We start from the raw sequence: 20,501 nt of genomic DNA on the forward strand, positions 1-20,501 counted from the left end.
GCATTACTCTTGCACTGTTGCACACTTAGGATTGCCACCTACTGGATCTTAGGGCCGACTTGCATCCTAAGGGCCGATTTAGGGCCCCGGTCGACTCACGCTGTCCTCCCTGGCGCAAGCTTTTCAGGCGCCATCTTGGGGGTAGTCGGAGGCTCAGCGCTCTAGTGCTCGGGCGATTCTCGGCACCGGCACTATAAATCTCCTCCTGTGCTAAACCTCCGGTTGATACACCAAGCTCCCTGGTACTCACTCGGAGGCGGGCAGCATTTACACGCCTCATTTAAAAATTTGTATTTTAAAATGTTGGAAAGGGGAGTCTCTGGTTGGCGCAGTGCAGCACTGGCGACAAGCAGGGACCCTCTCTTCTACGTCAGGGCTGAGGGTTACCTTCAAGAACAACCTCTGCTTACCCACTAGGTAGTGTGGCGCCAGCAGTCTAGGCTAATCTCTGGGGCACACAGGGTTAAACATTTGCAGTATCACACCCCTCACCACCAACCCACCACACAATGACACCAAACTGTATTGTATTAAAAATATATTCTCTTTATATTCTTTTTAGAAGCAGGCTTGTAAATACAGTCTTGGTTACTTCAAAGATGCGAGGTTCCAGTTACTCTTCACAAAAAGTCACAGTGTCTTAAAAAAATGCAATGTTTTGGGCCTTCTGCCCAGGTTTAGTAAGGTTCAGTGCTTTCTAGCGCTTCAATGCGCTTCCCTCCGTCTCCGCTCACTTCCTCGGAGAAAATCGGGCCCGGCCTGCCAAAGCTCACGCTTCTCGCGTGAGCAGCGAAAGGCACGGCCGGGTCCGCTCTTGAAATGAGTCACCCTTCTGTGCGCGACTCGAGTGGAGGGGGCCGCGGGCCACAGGGAGTGTCAGGAGGGGCCTCGGGGGCCAGGAGCCGTGCGAGCCTCTGTCTCAGGGGCGGCTCGTGCTGCAGGGCAGACGGCAGCTGCGGGGCTCCCGGGGTGCCCAAGTTCACACAGCGCGGTGCGAGCTCAGATTGCAGGACGCTCGCACCGCGAGGGGGGCAAACACAGTACCTTGGATTTGAAGGGTCCAGCAGCGGGGGTCAGTTTTGATCACGTTGCGATGCTCCTTGGAGGCAGGGCGGGCTACGGCTCGTCAGACGCAGGCACAGGGCACTTCAAGGACGGTGCGTTGTGGGGGTAAAACAGACGTACCCGCAGCGTACGCTTCGACCCTGGAGGGGGAGCGGCTGCAGGCGGGGCTGATGGGGGGTACGATTCGAAGAACCAGACGCACCAGCCAGGCGCAGCCCCGCAGCACTTCACTTCTCAGCTGCGGGGAGCGTGTCTCAGCGCCCGGGTCACAGAGGGCACAATCACGGGCAGAGTCTGTCTTTGCTGGGCAGCCTGCAACACGGGGATCAGCAGGCGGCGATGCTCGGACCGGACAGGTCCTCCTTCACGATGTGAGCTACGGCTCAGAACAGGGGCAGTCACGGTGCTCGGACCAGCGTGGGGCTGGTCTTCACGTTGCAGCTGGCACACAATCAGGCCACAGTCACGGTGCTCAGGGGACACAGCTGCACAAATTGGTAGAGAGCGCGGCGTAGCAGCACGACGCTCGCAGCTCTCCTTCACTCGGCGCTGCAGGGACAAACAGCACACGCCAGCAGCAGCTTCCTTCAGGGGGGTAGCGCCCACTGTTCCTGGGGCGCTGGTCAGGGGGCAAGTTCCACAGCAAGCCCTTGGAGATCTTTAGCAGAAGTTTGGCACAAAGTTCAAATAAAAGCAAAAGTCTCTTGTAGTCTCTTCTTTTCCTCTCCTTCTGCAGCAAGGCACCAGACACAGGCCAGAGACAGCACTCCTCCTTGTAGTCCTTCCAGGTCCTTCTCTTCGGGCAGAGTTTCTTCTGTAGCGCAAACAGGATCTAATTTACAAGGAGCAGGGCTCCTACTTTTATACCCAGTTTCTTTTGTTCTCACAGGCCAGGGGGGCCTTTGCATAACTGCTCTCAGTCCCTGAGCACTTGTGGTGGGTACTTCTGCTTCTGCATTCAGTGTGAGGGCAGGCACATCAGCCGCTCCCCAGGGGGGCGGAGCCAGCATTGTGAGGACAGGGGCAGCCTGAGCACTTTGTTGACAAGCTTCGGTCCTTCCTGGGCCAGGTGCAGGCTGAGTCATCAGTCGCTCCCCAGGAGGGCGGAGCCAGCATTGTGGAGGCAGAGCACAGCCTGATGCATCATTCAGGGAAACTCCCACCCCCCACTAAGGTGTCATCCTGCTATTCACCACCTGTCAACTCCCAGCCCTGTCACTCACACAACTCAGACAGTCAGATACACACAAAAGCAGAGGCGGGCTGAAATAGTTAGACAAGCAAATGCTAGCTTTCTAAAAGTAGCATTTGCAAACACAGGATATTAAAATAAACTTTACTAAAAGAAGTATTTTATTATTCTGAGTTCAGGCATACTAAACATTAATTTCTACCATGTTCCCTGAGCCTGCTGGGATTATAGTGTGTAATAATTCCAGCAGCCCATCTGGCCTAAAAGGGAACTGGTAGCCTTACAATAGTGAAAAACGAATTTGGCAGTAATTCACTATTAGAACATGCCACACACATCAGGGCATGTCCTACCTTATACTTACAATGCACCCTGCCCTCAGGCCTACCATAGGGGTGACTAACATGAAGTTAAGGGAAGGTTTAGGGGCTGGCAAGTGTGTGCACTTGCCCAGCCAGCATGACAGTACCAGACTGCACGCAGGTTCTGCAATGGCAGACCCTAGACACATTTTAAGGCTGCTTCTGTGGGTGGCGCAACCAGCGCTGAAGGCCCACTAGCAGTATTGGCATTTACACGCCCTGGCACTCCTGGTGCACTTTACTGGGGACTAACAGTAAATCCAATGAACCAATCATGGACATCAATCACATGTACACTTTACAGTAGGGAGCACTTGCACTGCGGCACGGGTTGGCCGTGGCGCAGTGCCCTGAGTAGCGGACACCAGCAAAACATTTGAGGCACAACAGCAAAAAGTGGAAGGGAAACTCACGCCAAGGTGCCAGGTCTAACATAAAATGTGATGATTTTACTGTTCGACCTGATGTGATTTTACTTAATTGTTTGGCATTACTCTTGCACTGTTGCACACTTAGGATTGCCACCTACTGGATCTTAAGGCCGACTTGCATCCTAAGGGCCGATTTAGGGCCCCGGTCGACTCACGCTGTCCTCCCTGGCGCGAGCTTTTCAGGCGCCATCTTGGGGGTAGTCGGAGGCTCAGCGCTCTAGTGCTCGGGCGAATCTCGGCACCGGCACTTCACTTATGGCAGCCATTTCCCGTCCGCGCAGCGGGCGGGCGCGCCGATGGCGCGCTGGAGGCGCGCCAGAGGCAAGCCCGTCTGGGCCCGTCCGGGCCAGTACGGACCTAGGGCTAAAACCTCTGCCCGATTGTACCCTACTGGCCACAGGTAAATTTAGTCCCTCTCTCTATTCCAGGGACGAGCTGTTAGCACTCCGTCCGGTCACTACCTAACATTGTAGGTACTCAGTCAGACCGGACGTACCATATAGACGGTGTGCTTACTGCCCTAAGCTTGGTAATGGTGCCAAAAAGAGAGAGACAATGCCCTCTTCCCTGGCCTTTGCCCTATTAAATTGCCGGTCTTTGGTCAAGCATTCGGTTGAAGTCAATCTAATGATCCAGGATAATAAAACTGATGTTCTGTTTCTTACAGAGACGTGGCTCTCTGCCCAAGGGCTACGCGATACAGTGCCTTCATAGGCCTCATGGTATAGGTGGAGGGCTAGCTATCATTTATAAGGAGACTCTAGCCTGCAGGATAGAAAATGGCAGGATCTCTGACGCAGAGAGCATAAGGTTTTCCATCCAACTCTCTCCCAATTACTCGCTGTCAGGGCTGCTGATTTATCGACCTCCGGGTGGGGTCAAGCAGTTCATTAGTTCCCTGCTGGAGACAGCACTGACACTGGCAGCCTCAGTCCCCAACTTCCTTCTTTTAGGAGATTTGAATCTCCACTTGGAGGACTTGGGAGACAAGGTGGCTACTGATCTGCTGGCTGATCTTGAAGCATGTAATTTGATCTTACACAATAATGAACCCACGCATCTGAAGGGCCATTTATTGGACCCTTTATTTTCTAACGTTCCACTCCTGAAGGCTTCACCGCCATGCCCCCTCCCCTGGTCAGACCACTTTCTTATTCCTTTTAATTTGACAATCATGACGGAATCTAGGTCTGATTGTAAGGGTTCTATTCGATCTTCACATAGACCCTGGCCTAAACTGTCCCTTGATGGTCTAACCACTGCCCTTGAGCAATCTATTTCTGCCCCCCCCTCGAACCCCCTTGAAGCAGATGGTAGTTTCCACAACTGGCACTGGATCTGGTGCTTCCCAAGAGGTGCAGTACCAAGAAAAGTAATGGGTTTAAAAACCCTTGGTACACATCTGAACTTCGCGACCTTAGAAAAGTCTGCAAACATCTGGAACGCGCCTGGCGTAAAGACTGGTCTACTAATAGTAAAGTCCCTTATCAGGAAGCCATGAGGGCATACAAGTTAGCCTGTAACCACACGAAAGCGACCTTTTATGAAGAGAGAATCAGGACTGCCTCCAATTCCTCAAGAGAAACATTTACTATAGTCAAGGAACTCCTGAACACCCCCTCTCCTTCATTGCCGCAATCGACGAGCAGAGCACGGTGCAATGAACTTGCACATTTCTTTGACAATAAGGTCAGAAAAATCCTACAAAGTATTCCTCTCAGTGCTCCTCCCTCTGAGTCCTCAACGCAGGTCGTGAGTGGTGTGAGCCCTTTGTGGGAAGTTATCACTCCCATAACTGAGGAAGACTTCCGCAAAGAATTAGCTAATCTCAAAAGTGGCTCCCCCTCTGACCCTATGCCCATCCATATTCTTAAGCGGATTGCACAGGCCATCTCCTCGTGGGCTACGGACCTTTTGAACGCCTCCTTCGGCGGTGGGGAAGTTCCCCCTAGCTGGAAGAAGGCGATGGTTAAGGCTCTTCCTAAAAAGTCGGGACTTGACCGTGACGATCTGGCGAATTTTCGCCCAATTTCTTTGCTGCCAGGCCTGAGCAAAATTGCAGAAAAGGTTGTCAATCGCCAGCTGTCCTCGTTCCTAGAAGGTCATAACCTGCTCAAGAACTCGCAAACAGGCTTTCGCCCTGGGCAGAGTACTGACTCTGCCCTGATTGTAGTAGTAGAGGAAGCCAGACGCATTCTTGATGCAGGAGGCTCCGCAGCTGTGGTCCTACTTGACCTCAGCGCGGCATTTGATACTGTCAACCATGGTATCCTCATTCAGCGCCCTACTAGGATGGGAATATCCGGCCAGGCTCTAAGCTGGATGACTTCCTTTCTGAATGGTCGGTCCTACCAAGTCTGCGATGGCACGAACCTCTCCGAGTCGATCCCCCTCCAGTGTGGAGTCCCGCAGGGCTCCTCGTTGAGCCCGACGCTTTTTAATATCTACATGGCCCCACTGGAGGATGTGGTTTCACCTTTCGGGGTGAAAATAGTGACCTATGCGGACGATACCCAGCTTGTCGTCTCGCTATCCCACCATGAAAATGCGGCAGAAAGATTCGGGTGCTGTCTGACAGGTATCATGGCTTGGATGACAGAATCACGGCTGAAACTCAACGGGTCCAAAACGGAACTTATGATGTTGGGTAACCTTTCCACCTCCCTTCCCAAAACCATGTGGCCCCCCTGTCTGGGTGAGGCGCCCCAACCCAAGAATGAGATTAAGAGCCTGGGGGTATGGCTGGAGCCCGACCTGACGTTCAGAGTACAAACTAAGAAAGTGGCAGGGACATGCTATGGTTTGTTACGCTCTGTCCAGAAGGTGTTGCCTCTTCTTCCCTTCAGCTCTAGGAAACTTTTGATCCAGGGGCTAATACTGTCAAGGTTGGACTACAGCAACGCCTTGCTGCTCGGTGCCCCTGAATCAGCCATTAACTCCCTTCAGCGAGTACAAAATGCGGCGGCCAGAGTACTGACCGGAACGGCGAAAATAACTTCGGCCAAACCCGCTCTCAGAGCACTCCATTGGCTCCCCATCCGGGAGAGAATTAAATTCAAGGCCCTTTCCATCGCCTTTAAGTCTCTCCAGGGAATGGGCCCCCCTATCCTCAGGGACCTTATATGCCCCTACAAGTCTTCGCGTACCCTCCGCTCTGACGGGAGCAATTTACTGACCATCCCCAGAGTGAGGAGAGCACGTTCAGGAGGACGGAGGTTCTCTGTGAATGTTGCCAAGACCTGGAATGATCTTCCTGCCGCTCTCCGCCTGGAACCCTGTCTCCAGAAGTTTCGGAAATCTTTAAAGACATTCCTTTTTCCACGAGGAGTATGAGTCCGCTGTCTGAGGATCATGGAGGCTTGCGGTGTATACTAGCGCTGGGACGCTCTTGGGCAGCCATGCGCTTAAGAAATCTATTTTCATTTCATTCATTTCATTTCAGTGCAGCTTAAGGAATCAAGAAATCAAAGAAGCATAGAAGGCAGTATTGGGGCAGGAACAAGAAGTGAATTAAGGTCAGGAGTCAAGGCAGCACTGCAGACAGTGCTAGTTCAAGAAACAGGACATAGCTACAGCTCAGGAGTCAAGGAGTCAAGAGAGCACTGCAAGCAATGCAAAGCAGGAACAAGAAATAGCTGAAGCCCAGGAACAGGAACAGGAACAAAGAATAACTATAGCTCAGGAACTCAGGAAACAAGAGCACTGCAGGCAGTGCTAATTCAGGAACTGGGAAAACAGCAGCAGGTCAGGAGCAAGGCATCGTTAAAGCTCAGGAAACAAGAATAGCAAAAGTTCAGGAGCACTGGAAACAAGGATCGGTCTCACCGGTAAACAGCTACAATGACCAACCCTGACCTGAAGAGAGCTCACAGTAATCAAATGCATCAGGTGTGAGCAGGCTAGCAGCAGCCAGCCACAGGTGAGCTGAATTCCTCCACCCATCCTTGGCCTGTAGGGATGGAGACAAAGCAGTGAGCAGTGAATTCTGGGTAATGGAGTTTCAGGCATGAGTAGGCTGGCTTCAAGTATAAGCAGGCTGGCTTTCACAAAACCCGGCATGGATTGGGAATGGATGTCAGTTCCCAATAAGTGTCCAAATGGCTGGAAGTCAGGATATGCATGCAGGGGAGGGTATGGAAGCTTATTAGAAGACTGGAAAGTCCCACTATGTGGCCCCCTGGTGGTGGGTATGAGAGCGCAGGGAGCGAATCGTGACACTCCTCTTTATATGGTGACTATACCTTGAAACGCTGAATGGCCCTGACTTAAGGCACACAAACTACAGAAAGGGTCAACCAAGCTCATGTGCAGAAGAGAAGGGCAATACATGTTAGGACTAAGCTGTGTGCCTTGAAGAGATAATGTAACCAACCCTTCGTGCGTCCGAGGGATGGAGCCACCACCGTTGGCCCTCTGCCCATGACCACCAGCAGTAGGCCTTGTAAGTTGGGTAAACCAGGAAGGCCACCCTAGGCAGAGGTGTGGAGTAACACAACAGGCAGAGAGTGTGTGAGCATTCACAGTAGAAACAGTAGCTGCAAAGACATTATCCTACATGTTGGTGAACCATATCCCTGAAGTCAGCAAACGTGTTGTGCTAGCCGCCACTCCTGCCAAACACAGAATCAGATCATCGAGGGAGGAAGAACTTGAGGACATTGTGGTCTGGAAAGAGCCTGGCAGAGCGATAATACTGTGGCATTCATCACTCCCCAACCCAGGCCAAGGCGCACATGTTTGTCTGCAGGTGAGGGAGTTTGTGAAGTTGACTATTTCCTGGCAAGTGTGTCTTCCTGTTCATCCTGGAGAACTGGTTGAATTACACATGGGAGAGAGAGAAGGAAAACAAAGCAGGCAGTGAATGTTGTCAAGACTTATGCATGCCTGTCTTATCCTAGGAAGCTTGTTTCCGGTCCTGGGAAGGCATGGCTTGGCAGTTCGGGCTGGACTGTTCCCATAAGGCACAGGGTCAGACTGATTTGCATATGGCCATGTCTGAACTGGGGTGGCAGAGTGGGCTAAAGAACGGTGATGGATTAAACCCAGATCTGTTGCCTGGGTGTGAGTGTTTGATTGGTTCTGATGCTCCGTCCATCACCACCCACTTTTGTACTGCTTTGTTTGCCATAAGTTGGCAGGGTATGCTCAGACGTGAGTCCCCTGCTCACTTTGCCACTGGATTCAAGCAAGCCGGGCTGAAGACGGCTGGAATGCCAGAAACCGGTCCTCGGAAGCTTGTTTCCGGTCCAGGGAAGGCATGGCTTGGCAGTTCGGGCTGGACTGTTCCCATAAGGCACAGGGTCAGACTGATTTGCATATGGCCATGTCTGAACTGGGGTGGCAGAGTGGGCTAAAGAACGGTGATGGATTAAACCCAGATCTGTTGCCTGGGTGTGAGTGTTTGATTGGTTCTGATGCTCCGTCCATCACCACCCACTTTTGTACCGCTTTGTTTGCCATAAGTTGGCAGGGTATGCTCAAACGTGAGTCCCCTGCTCACTTTGCCACTGGATTCAAGCAAGCCGGGCTGAAGACGGCTGGAATGCCAGAAACCGGTCCTCGGAAGCTTGTTTCCGGTCCAGGGAAGGCATGGCTTGGCAGTTCGGGCTGGACTGTTCCCATAAGGCACAGGGTCAGACTGATTTGCATATGGCCATGTCTGAACTGGGGTGGCAGAGTGGGCTAAAGAACGGTGATGGATTAAACCCAGATCTGTTGCCTGGGTGTGAGTGTTTGATTGGTTCTGATGCTCCGTCCATCACCACCCACTTTTGTACCGCTTTGTTTGCCATAAGTTGGCAGGGTATGCTCAGACGTGAGTCCCCTGCTCACTTTGCCACTGGATTCAAGCAAGCCGGGCTGAAGACGGCTGGAATGCCAGAAACCGGTCCTCGGAAGCTTGTTTCCGGTCCAGGGAAGGCATGGCTTGGCAGTTCGGGCTGGACTGTTCCCATAAGGCACAGGGTCAGACTGATTTGCATATGGCCATGTCTGAACTGGGGTGGCAGAGTGGGCTAAAGAACGGTGATGGATTAAACCCAGATCTGTTGCCTGGGTGTGAGTGTTTGATTGGTTCTGATACTCACGTCCATAACCACCCACTTTTGTACCGCTTTGTTTGCCATAAGTTGGCATGGTATGCTCAGACGTGAGTCCCTTGCTCACTTTGCCACTGGATTCAAGCAAGCCTGGCTGAAGACGGCTGTAATGCCAGAAACCGGTCCTAGGAAGCTTGTTTCCGGTCCAGGGAAGGCATGGCTTGGCAGTTCAGGCTGGACTGTTCCCATGAGGCACAGGGTCAGACTGATTTGCATATGGCCCTTTCTGAACTGGGGTGGCAGAGTGGGCTAAAGAACGGTGATGGATTAAACCCAGATCTGTTGCCTGGGTGTGAGTGTTTGATTGGTTCTGATGCTCTGTCCATCACCACCCCCTTTTGTACCGCTTTGTTCGCCATAAGTTGGCAGGGTATGCTCAGACGTGAGTCCCTTGCTCACTTTGCCACTGGATTCAAGCAAGCCTGGCTGAAGACGGCTGTAATGCCAGAAACCGGTCCTAGGAAGCTTGTTTCCGGTCCAGGGAAGGCATGGCTTGGCAGTTCGGGCTGGACTGTTCCCATGAGGCACAGGGTCAGACTGATTTGCATATGGCCATGTCTGAACTGGGGTGGCAGAGTGGGCTAAAGAACGGTGATGGATTAAACCCAGATCTGTTGACTGGGTGTGAGTGTTTGATTGGTTCTGATGCTCTGTCCATCACCACCCCCTTTTGTACCGCTTTGTTCGCCATAAGTTGGCAGGGTATGCTCAGACGTGAGTCCCTTGCTCACTTTGCCACTGGATTCAAGCAAGCCTGGCTGAAGACGGCTGTAATGCCAGAAACCGGTCCTAGGAAGCTTGTTTCCGGTCCAGGGAAGGCATGGCTTGGCAGTTCGGGCTGGACTGTTCCCATGAGGCACAGGGTCAGACTGATTTGCATATGGCCATGTCTGAACTGGGGTGGCAGAGTGGGCTAAAGAACGGCGATGGATTAAACCCAGATCTGTTGACTGGGTGTGAGTGTTTGATTGGTTCTGATGCTCCGTCCATCACCACCCCCTTTTGTACCGCTTTTTCTTATCTTTCAATCAGCCATTTCAGTTATGGATTTAGAACTCCCCACCCTGCATGAGTTCAGAAGAAACCTTAAAACATGGCACCCCCCAGTGCCTAGATACTCTCACGGGTAAGAAGTCGTGCTCTACAAATCCTATTTGATTGATTGAAAAAGCAGAGCCACCTACACACACTTGCAGGGAAAGCAGACATTGTCTGTGGCAACCATCACTGCATGGAAATAAATAACTTCTATTTCTTGTCTCTTTCCAAGGCGAACAGCAGCACCCTTCCTCTGCTGCTCACAACAGCTTCCTATAAAAACCGAGAGATTACTTTTAGAAAGCTGTTTCTGCAACAATATTTCTTGGAAGCAGCCGCGCTGCATTTCAGACATGTCGTTTCACTGTTTCTGTTTCTGTAGGTGCAGTGCAAGCCTTTGTTTGGAGAGGGTTTGTATCACAAATACAAAAGACACACTAGTGACTGCAAAGCTGTGATCCTCAACTTTCCGCCTAGGTGTCACGCACGGTGATGGGGCCCTCCCGCAGGATGCGTGAGGGGTCCCCGAGTCTACGGTATTGTGTGGATATTCATTGACCTTCGATATATGGGGGCGCCATGAATAGAATGTGCCTGGGTGCTCCCTGTCCCCACCAAGCGCCGCAGAGGCTGCTGGGGCCTGCTTTACGCCAGTTTCTGATTGGTCAGTGTGCGCACTCCAAGTGTCTCTGCACATGTATCGAGTAGAAGGCTGGGCTGCCGCGCATGCGCGCAGCTTAGAGGGGTCTCCTGTCATGGCTGCATTTCTCATTAAGTATTCGATTATTGCCAAAGCCTTAGCTCTTTGTCCCTTACTGGACACGCTATGTCCATGTTTCACCGCTGTGTGTGTTGCGCCCGAGTCGACAGTGGTCCCAGTGCTTCGGGTGAGTGTAGGCATCCCCTCCCCCCACCTCGAGGGGGCGGTTTTGCAGTTTCTCAGCGAGTGCCTCCATTCGCGTGCAAATAGATGGAGGGTTGCTGCATCCGTACTACTGCCCTGACTGAGTCCGTACTACTGCCCTGGCTGCATCCGTACTACTGCCCTAGCTGCATCCGTACTACTGCCCTGGCTGCGTCCGTACTACTGCCCTGGCTGCATCCATACTACTGCTCTGGCTGCATCCGTACTACTGCCCTGGCTGCGTCCGTCCTACTGCCCTGGTTGCATCCGTACTACTGCCCTGGCTGCGTCCGTCCTACTGCCCTGGTTGCATCCGTACTACTGCCCTGGCTGCGTCCGTACTACTGCCCTGGTTGCATCCGTACTACTGCCCTGGCTGCATCCATACTACTGCTCTGGCTGCATCCGTACTACTGCCCTGGCTGCGTCCGTCCTACTGCCCTGGTTGCATCCGTACTACTGCCCTGGCTGCGTCCGTCCTACTGCCCTGGTTGCATCCGTACTACTGCCCTGGCTGCGTCCGTCCTACTGCCCTGGTTGCATCCGTACTACTGCCCTGGTTGCATCCGTACTACTGCCCTGGCTGCATCCATACTACTGCTCTGGCTGCATCCGTACTACTGCCCTGGCTGCGTCCGTCCTACTGCCCTGGTTGCATCCGTACTACTGCCCTGGCTGCGTCCGTCCTACTGCCCTGGTTGCATCCGTACTACTGCCCTGGCTGCGTCCGTCCTACTGCCCTGGCTGCGTCCGTACTACTGCCCTGGCTGCGTCCGTCCTACTGCCCTGGTTGCATCCGTACTACTGCCCTGGTTGCATCCGTACTACTGCCCTGGCTGCATCCATACTACTGCTCTGGCTGCATCCGTACTACTGCCCTGGCTGCGTCCGTCCTACTGCCCTGGTTGCATCCGTACTACTGCCCTAGTTGCATCCGTACTACTGCCCTGGCTGCATCCATACTACTGCTCTGGCTGCATCCGTACTACTGCCCTGGCTGCGTCCGTCCTACTGCCCTGGTTGCATCCGTACTACTGCCCTGGCTGCGTCCGTCCTACTGCCCTGGCTGCGTCCGTACTACTGCCCTGGCTGCGTCCGTCCTACTGCCCTGGTTGCATCCGTACTACTGCCCTGGTTGCATCCGTACTACTGCCCTGGCTGCATCCGTACTACTGCCCTGGCTGCATCCATACTACTGCTCTGGCTGCATCCGTACTACTGCCCTGGCTGCGTCCGTCCTACTGCCCTGGTTGCATCCGTACTACTGCCCTGGCTGCGTCCGTCCTACTGCCCTGGTTGCATCCGTACTACTGCCCTGGTTGCATCCGTACTACTGCTCTGGCTGCATCCGTACTGCTGCCCTGGCTGCGTCCGTCCTACTGCCCTGGTTGCATCCGTACTACTGCCCTGGCTGCGTCCGTCCTACTGCCCTGGTTGCATCCGTACTACTGCCCTGGCTGCGTCCGTCCTACTGCCCTGGCTGCGTCCGTACTACTGCCCTGGCTGCGTCCGTCCTACTGCCCTGGTTGCATCCGTCCTACTGCCCTGGTTGCATCCGTACTACTGCCCTGGCTGCATCCATACTACTGCCCTGGCTGCGTCCGTACTACTGCCCTGGCTGCGTCCGTACTACTGCCCTGGCTGCGTCCGTACTACTGCCCTGGCTGCGTCCATACTACTGCCCTGGCTGCATCCGTACTACTGCCCTGGTTGCATCCGTACTACTGCCCTGGTTGCATCCGTACTACTGCCCTGGCTGCATCCATACTACTGCCCTGGCTGCGTCCATCCTACTGCCCTGGCTGCGTCCGTACTACTGCCCTGGCTGCGTCCGTACTACTGCCCTGGCTGCGTCCGTACTACTGCCCTGGTTGCATCCGTACTACTGCCCTGGTTGCATCCGTACTACTGCCCTGGCTGCATCCATACTACTGCCCTGGCTGCGTCCGTCCTACTGCCCTGGCTGCGTCCGTACTACTGCCCTGGCTGCGTCCGTACTACTGCCCTGGCTGCGTCCGTCCTACTGCCCTGGTTGCATCCATACTACTGCTCTGGCTGCATCCGTACTACTGCCCTGGCTGCGTCCGTCCTACTGCCCTGGTTGCATCCGTACTACTTCCCTGGCTGCATCCATACTACTGCTCTGGCTGCATCCATACTACTGCACTGGCTGCGTCCGTCCTACTTCCCTGGTTGCATCCGTACTACTGCCCTGGCTGCGTCCGTCCTACTGCCCTGGTTGCATCCGTACTACTGCCCTGGCTGCGTCCGTCCTACTGCCCTGGCTGCGTCCGTACTACTGCCCTGGCTGCGTCCGTCCTACTGCCCTGGCTGCGTCCGTACTACTGCCCTGGCTGCGTCCGTCCTACTGCCCTGGTTGCATCTGTACTACTGCCCTGGTTGCATCCGTACTACTGTCCTGGCTGCATCCATACTACTGCCCTGGCTGCGTCCGTCCTACTGCCCTGGCTGCGTCCGTACTACTGCCCTGGCTGCGTCCGTACTACTGCCCTGGCTGCGTCCGTACTACTGCCCTGGTTGCATCCGTACTACTGCCCTGGTTGCATCCGTACTACTGCCCTGGCTGCATCCATACTACTGCCCTGGCTGCGTCCATCCTACTGCCCTGGCTGCGTCCGTACTACTGCCCTGGCTGCGTCCGTACTACTGCCCTGGTTGCATCCGTACTACTGCCCTGGTTGCATCCGTGCTACTGCCCTGGCTGCATCCATACTACTGCCCTGGCTGCGTCCGTCCTACTGCCCTGGCTGCGTCTGTACTACTGCCCTGGCTGCGTCCGTACTACTGCCCTGGCTGCGTCCGTACTACTGCCCTGGCTGCGTCCGTCCTACTGCCCTGGTTGCATCCGTACTACTTCTCTGGCTGCACCCATACTACTGCTCTGGCTGCATCCGTCCTACTTCCCTGGTTGCATCCGTACTACTGCCCTGGCTGCGTCCGTCCTACTGCCCTGGTTGCATCCGTACTACTGCCCTGGCTGCGTCCGTCCTACTGCCCTGGCTGCGTCCGTACTACTGCCCTGGCTGCGTCCGTCCTACTGCCCTGGCTGCGTCCGTACTACTGCCCTGGTTGCATCCGTACTACTGCCCTGGCTGCGTCCGTCCTACTGCCCTGGTTGCATCCGTACTACTGCCCTGGTTGCATCCGTACTACTGCCCTGGCTGCATCCATACTACTGCCCTGGCTGCGTCCGTCCTACTGCCCTGGCTGCGTCCGTACTACTGCCCTGGCTGCGTCCGTACTACTGCCCTGGTTGCATCCGTACTACTGCCCTGGCTGCGTCCGTCCTACTGCCCTGGCTGCATCCGTCCTACTGCCCTGGCTGCGTCCGTACTACTGCCCTGGTTGCATCCGTACTACTGCCCTGGTTGCATCCGTACTACTGCCCTGGCTGCATCCATACTACTGGCCTGGCTGCGTCCGTCCTACTGCCCTGGCTGCGTCCGTCCTACTGCCCTGGCTGCGTCCGTACTACTGCCCTGGCTGCGTCCGTCCTACTTCCCTGGTTGCATCCGTACTACTGCCCTGGCTGCGTCCGTCCTACTGCCCTGGCTGCATCCGTACTACTGCCCTGGCTGCGTCTGTCCTACTGCCCTGGCTGCGTCCGTACTACTGCCCTGGCTGCGTCCGTCCTACTGCCCTGGCTGCGTCCGTACTACTGCCCTGGCTGCATCCGTACTACTGCCCTGGTTGCATCCGTACTACTGCCCTGGCTGCATCCATACTACTGCCCTGGCTGCGTCCGTCCTACTGCCCTGGCTGCATCCATACTACTGCCCTGGCTGCGTCCGTACTACTGCCCTGGTTGCATCCGTACTACTGCCCTGGTTGCATCCGTCCTACTGCCCTGGCTGCATCCATACTACTGCCCTGGTTGCATCCGTACTACTGCCCTGGTTGCATCCATACTACTGCCCTGGTTGCATCCATACTACTGCCCTGGCTGCGTCCGTCCTACTGCCCTGGCTGCATCCATACTACTGCCCTGGCTGCGTCCGTACTACTGCCCTGGTTGCATCCGTACTACTGCCATGGTTGCATCCGTACTACTGCCCTGGCTGCATCCATACTACTGCCCTGGCTGCATCCATACTACTGCCCTGGCTGCATCCATACTACTGCCCTGGTTGCATCCATACTACTGCCCTGGTTGCATCCATACTACTGCCCTGGCTGCGTCCGTCCTACTGCCCTGGCTGCATCCGTACTACTGCCCTGGCTGCGTCCGTACTACTGCCCTGGTTGCATCCGTACTACTGCCATGGTTGCATCCGTACTACTGCCCTGGCTGCATCCATACTACTGCCCTGGCTGCATCCATACTACTGCCCTGGCTGCATCCATACTACTGCCCTGGTTGCATCCATACTACTGCCCTGGTTGCATCCATACTACTGCCCTGGCTGCGTCCGTCCTACTGCCCTGGCTGCATCCGTACTACTGCCCTGGCTGCATCCATACTACTGCCCTGGTTGCATCCATACTACTGCCCTGGTTGCATCCATACTACTGCCCTGGTTGCATCCATACTACTGCCCTGGCTGCGTCCGTACTACTGCCCTGGTTGCATCCGTACTACTGCCATGGTTGCATCCGTACTACTGCCCTGGCTGCATCCATACTACTGCCATGGTTGCATCCGTACTACTGCCCTGGCTGCATCCATACTACTGCCCTGGCTGCATCCATACTACTGCCCTGGCTGCATCCATACTACTGCCCTGGTTGCATCCATACTACTGCCCTGGTTGCATCCATACTACTGCCCTGGCTGCGTCCGTCCTACTGCCCTGGCTGCATCCGTACTACTGCCCTGGCTGCATCCATACTACTGCCCTGGTTGCATCCATACTACTGCCCTGGTTGCATCCATACTACTGCCCTGGCTGCATCCGTACTACTGCCCTGGCTGCGTCCGTACTACTGCCCTGGTTGCATCCGTACTACTGCCATGGTTGCATCCGTACTACTGCCCTGGCTGCATCCATACTACTGCCCTGGCTGCATCCATACTACTGCCCTGGCTGCATCCATACTACTGCCCTGGTTGCATCCATACTACTGCCCTGGTTGCATCCATACTACTGCCCTGGCTGCGTCCGTCCTACTGCCCTGGCTGCATCCGTACTACTGCCCTGGCTGCATCCATACTACTGCCCTGGTTGCATCCATACTACTGCCCTGGTTGCATCCATACTACTGCCCTGGTTGCATCCATACTACTGCCCTGGCTGCGTCCGTACTACTGCCCTGGTTGCATCCGTACTACTGCCATGGTTGCATCCGTACTACTGCCCTGGCTGCATCCATACTACTGCCCTGGCTGCATCCATACTACTGCCCTGGCTGCATCCATACTACTGCCCTGGCTGCGTCCGTACTACTGCCCTGGTTGCATCCGTACTACTGCCATGGTTGCATCCGTACTACTGCCCTGGCTGCATCCATACTACTGCCCTGGCTGCATCCATACTACTGCCCTGGTTGCATCCATACTACTGCCCTGGTTGCATCCATACTACTGCCCTGGCTGCGTCCGTCCTACTGCCCTGGCTGCATCCATACTACTGCCCTGGTTGCATCCATACTACTGCCCTGGTTGCATCAATACTACTGCCCTGGTTGCATCCATACTACTGCCCTGGTTGCATCCATACTACTGCCCTGGCTGCGTCCGTACTACTGCCCTGGCTGCATCCATACTACTGCCCTGGTTGCATCCATACTACTGCCCTGGCTGCGTCCGTCCTACTGCCCTGGCTGCATCCATACTACTGCCCTGGTTGCATCCATACTACTGCCCTGGTTGCATCCATACTACTGCCCTGGTTGCATCCATACTACTGCCCTGGTTGCATCCATACTACTGCCCTGGCTGCGTCCGTCCTACTTAGAGTGCTGCGGTCTCGTCCTGGCAGTTTTCCTGGTGGTGCTACGAACCCCAGATGCTGAACGCCTGAGGCCCGTAATGATCCCTACACACAGTTTACTCTCGATCATGATAAGAATGTTTTGGAGGCATCCAAAGGTAACAACGGTATTCCCAGTGGCGTCACTAGGGGGGTGTGCGGACCGCACCGGGTGACACCATCACCTGGGGTGACACCAATCACGCACCAGGTGATCGTGGTTAGTGGGACAACGCAGCTGCGGCTCACTGACGCTGCGAGCCTGGACTATAGACCCACAAAGTCCTTCAGTGTGAAAATAAACATGCATGGATATTAGTGTTCGCCGGCGCCCTTCTTGCTGTCTCCGATGCCTCCTTAATGCCAGGAAAGATCTCATTTGTGTTTTGAAACGAGGATCCGCCACGCAGGAAGAAGTCATGCCACCGTTCTGCGCGAAAGCAGTCTAGAGTTGACTGACAGCCTGCAGCAGGCCCAGGGTAGCGCAGTACATGCTCCGTTTTCTGGGCTGAGACCGGGGGTTGCTTCATGCAGCAACCCCCGGTCTCTAGCCAATCAGGAAGGACGGAGGCTGCTTGAAACCTACTTCGAAAAAACGCGGCAGCCCAGGACCCGCCAGGAGCCGTGAGGTGGCGCGGAGCGGGATCAGGCCATAAGGTACTTTTTTTTTTAATTATAAGCCCCCCCCACCCCCCATTGCACTCGGGTTCAGTCATGACTTCGTTTCGCATCCATTGCGTTTACAGCCGAAATCAGGCAGCGTGTTCGTTGCTTTCTTTTACAGTATCTCTCTGCAGTGTTTATTTTAGATTGCGCTCACACAGCGATGGCTATCTGCTTGTTTATTGGATTTTATAGGAGGAAATCCCTTTGATGAATGACGTGGTAAGACACAAGTGAAAGCCGCTAAAATCCTAATCTGTTTTCGCATCAGGGTTAAGTGAACAGATGAAAAAGAAACGTGAACACAGTGGCAAACTGCGCAGGCAACTTCGAGCTCGGAGCTCTGTCCAAAGTATTCTTTGTTTAATAATGTAGGAATGTTAGGCAGTGGCAGTGTCAAATCATTTTGCTTCTCCTCCCTTTCCCTCACACATGTACCCATACACACCCCTCTGCCTGTCTTTCCCACCTGTCGTGAGGGGGTGACACCTTTACCCGCACTGGGTGACACCAACCCTAGTGACGCCACTGGATATTCCCATTAGGAATCCGAAGACCGAATAGGAACTCTGTATTGTCGTGTTGAGTTTGGGGCCTTACATCATTTGGATATTGTGATTGCGGGGACTTGGGAGTGGTAATTACGTGTCTATTACGCTATTGGTGGGTATCAGACCTATTGGTCCTGCTCCGGTCGTCTTGGGGCACGCCTGGTTTGGCGTAATATGGGGGAGCAGAGAGCGGCGCCCAAATAAATAAGTTGGCAATGATTTTCCCCTGTGCTGCCCTGGTTACCAATTATTACTGAGCAGCCACTGGGGGTACTAAGCGTCCACGTGGTTTACACTGCTGACGGTGCAGCTTCAAGGAGCTAGGCCCCAAGCGGTCCAGCTGCCGAGGCAGTTACAGTGGTGAAGAGGAACTCCAGGAGGCTCGACGGGGAGGGAGCTAAAACCCCAGGCAGCTCGAACCCTGCCTGCCTCGCGCCGACAGACAGACATAGTACCAATATAGGCAAATCACCCCCAACATGGAGACCTAGCAGGCACAGCAATAACTAACCATGTGAGACTTGTTTGTGGGAAAACATTTTGCTGCAGTTTTATTTCATACAAGAATTATGCCAACGTGGTGGGTTAACTTACGGGCGGTCCAAGGGCAGGCAGCAGTGGCTAATCTAAGCTGCCCTGCCCGCCTGATGAGCCAACTGCACTGTGGCCAACCCAATCGGTGCTACCTTTTACTGGGGATTATCCCCCTTAAATACCGTGGACCACCAGTCCATCCCTTTACTCATGCCTTTTTAGGGGCCGAGCATGTCCAGGCAAGCCCCCGGTTGCTCAGGCTTACAACCGCCCGAAGGACTAGAGGGGCGCGGTCGTTTTCCTCCTGGGTCCTGCCATAAAGACTCCTGGGGTTGTTTGGCTTCTGCACCCCTATTGTGCTCCTGAAGAGGGTACCCCATGTACCATTCAGCCTCCGGATCTCCCTGTAACTCCGCCAAGCCCTGGATGTAGCCACTGCCATACCCCCCCACCTCCCACCCCCCACCAAGGTAGGCTCCATAACCTCCTGCAACCTCCAGTCCTTCCAGCTACATCAATTCCCCAAATTCCGAATGAACCTCTGGCAGGTGTGCCCGGCCCTATCGGGGTACCCTGTTGTGTTGGCGCTAACGAGGCCATGCCTAATAAACCAAGCCCTTTTTATTTTTTAATTCGGGTTGAACCAAGCCTTTCTGTCTGGTGGGCTTGTACTTGGCTTAATTTACCCTTCTATAGGACAGTTCAATGGCCTCCCTGGAAGTTGGGAACTACTGTTCACCTCTTTACCCAGTTCCAAAATATGTCCCACTGTGCCACAGGGCCTTCTGATTTGGGGCTGACTGGGCTCTGTAGTTAGCCCTCACTGCCCAGGCCCCAGCTTCAGGATTCGCTAGTAAGCATAGAGGCGTCTGCCTTCAAGGCCACATTATGTTTCTTTAAACAAGTTGATGCTGTGGTGAACACCATACCCTAATCTTAATCCACTGACCTCCCTGTGTGCAGGAGGACACCACCGGCCAGGAATAGCACCCCTTGGGGATATAAAACAGCTCTCTTCGTGACCACAGATCTGTGCGAAACAATCCATTGTGCAGTGTGCACTGTGTGCATTTCCATTGGGTTTTGGTTAAGCCTGTGGTTGCCCCCATCACTTGGATGATCCAAATTATCAGGGTTCAGGCTGATTAACACGTGCCACGCCATGTAGAACATGTAGACATTGATCAGATTTAAGCTGTGTCATGTCCTTACGAGGACACCCGGTGAGCCTCCTCACCTGAGCCAAGACGAAGATGGATCTAACCACAGGGGGAATAGCCTGAGGTCCCCTAATGATACTCCTAATATTCTGCTACATTTCATGTCCTTAATGCCTTCGAAACCCATCCGTCTGACTGTGATCACGGATGCTGTGTCGCCATGCTGGTGTCCCCCACCTGGGCATATGCAGCTAAACGTATCCCAGAGTGTCACACGGGTTAGCCAATGCTTCTGGATTTGAGGACATGAAATAAAACATATGAGCAAATATGCACGCACCTTCTTAAATATGAATGCAAATGTGTTCTGGAAATTGTCATTTGTTCTCCTAACCCAGATTTTTCAACACTATTGGAGTACAGCACATCTCTTCGAATGACAAACTAACGCAACCCACCTGGCTAACTGGTGGCTTTAGCGTATGTGCCCATAACCCGACTTCTTCTAGAGGTATACCAGTGTGCCAAACAGATGCCAATGCTTTCGGCTGGTGAGAACCTGGAGTAAAACAT

The sequence above is a fragment of the Lissotriton helveticus genome, chromosome 9 (genome assembly GCF_964261635.1).
Source record: "Lissotriton helveticus chromosome 9, aLisHel1.1, whole genome shotgun sequence".
Classification (NCBI taxonomy): Eukaryota; Metazoa; Chordata; class Amphibia; order Caudata; family Salamandridae; genus Lissotriton; species Lissotriton helveticus.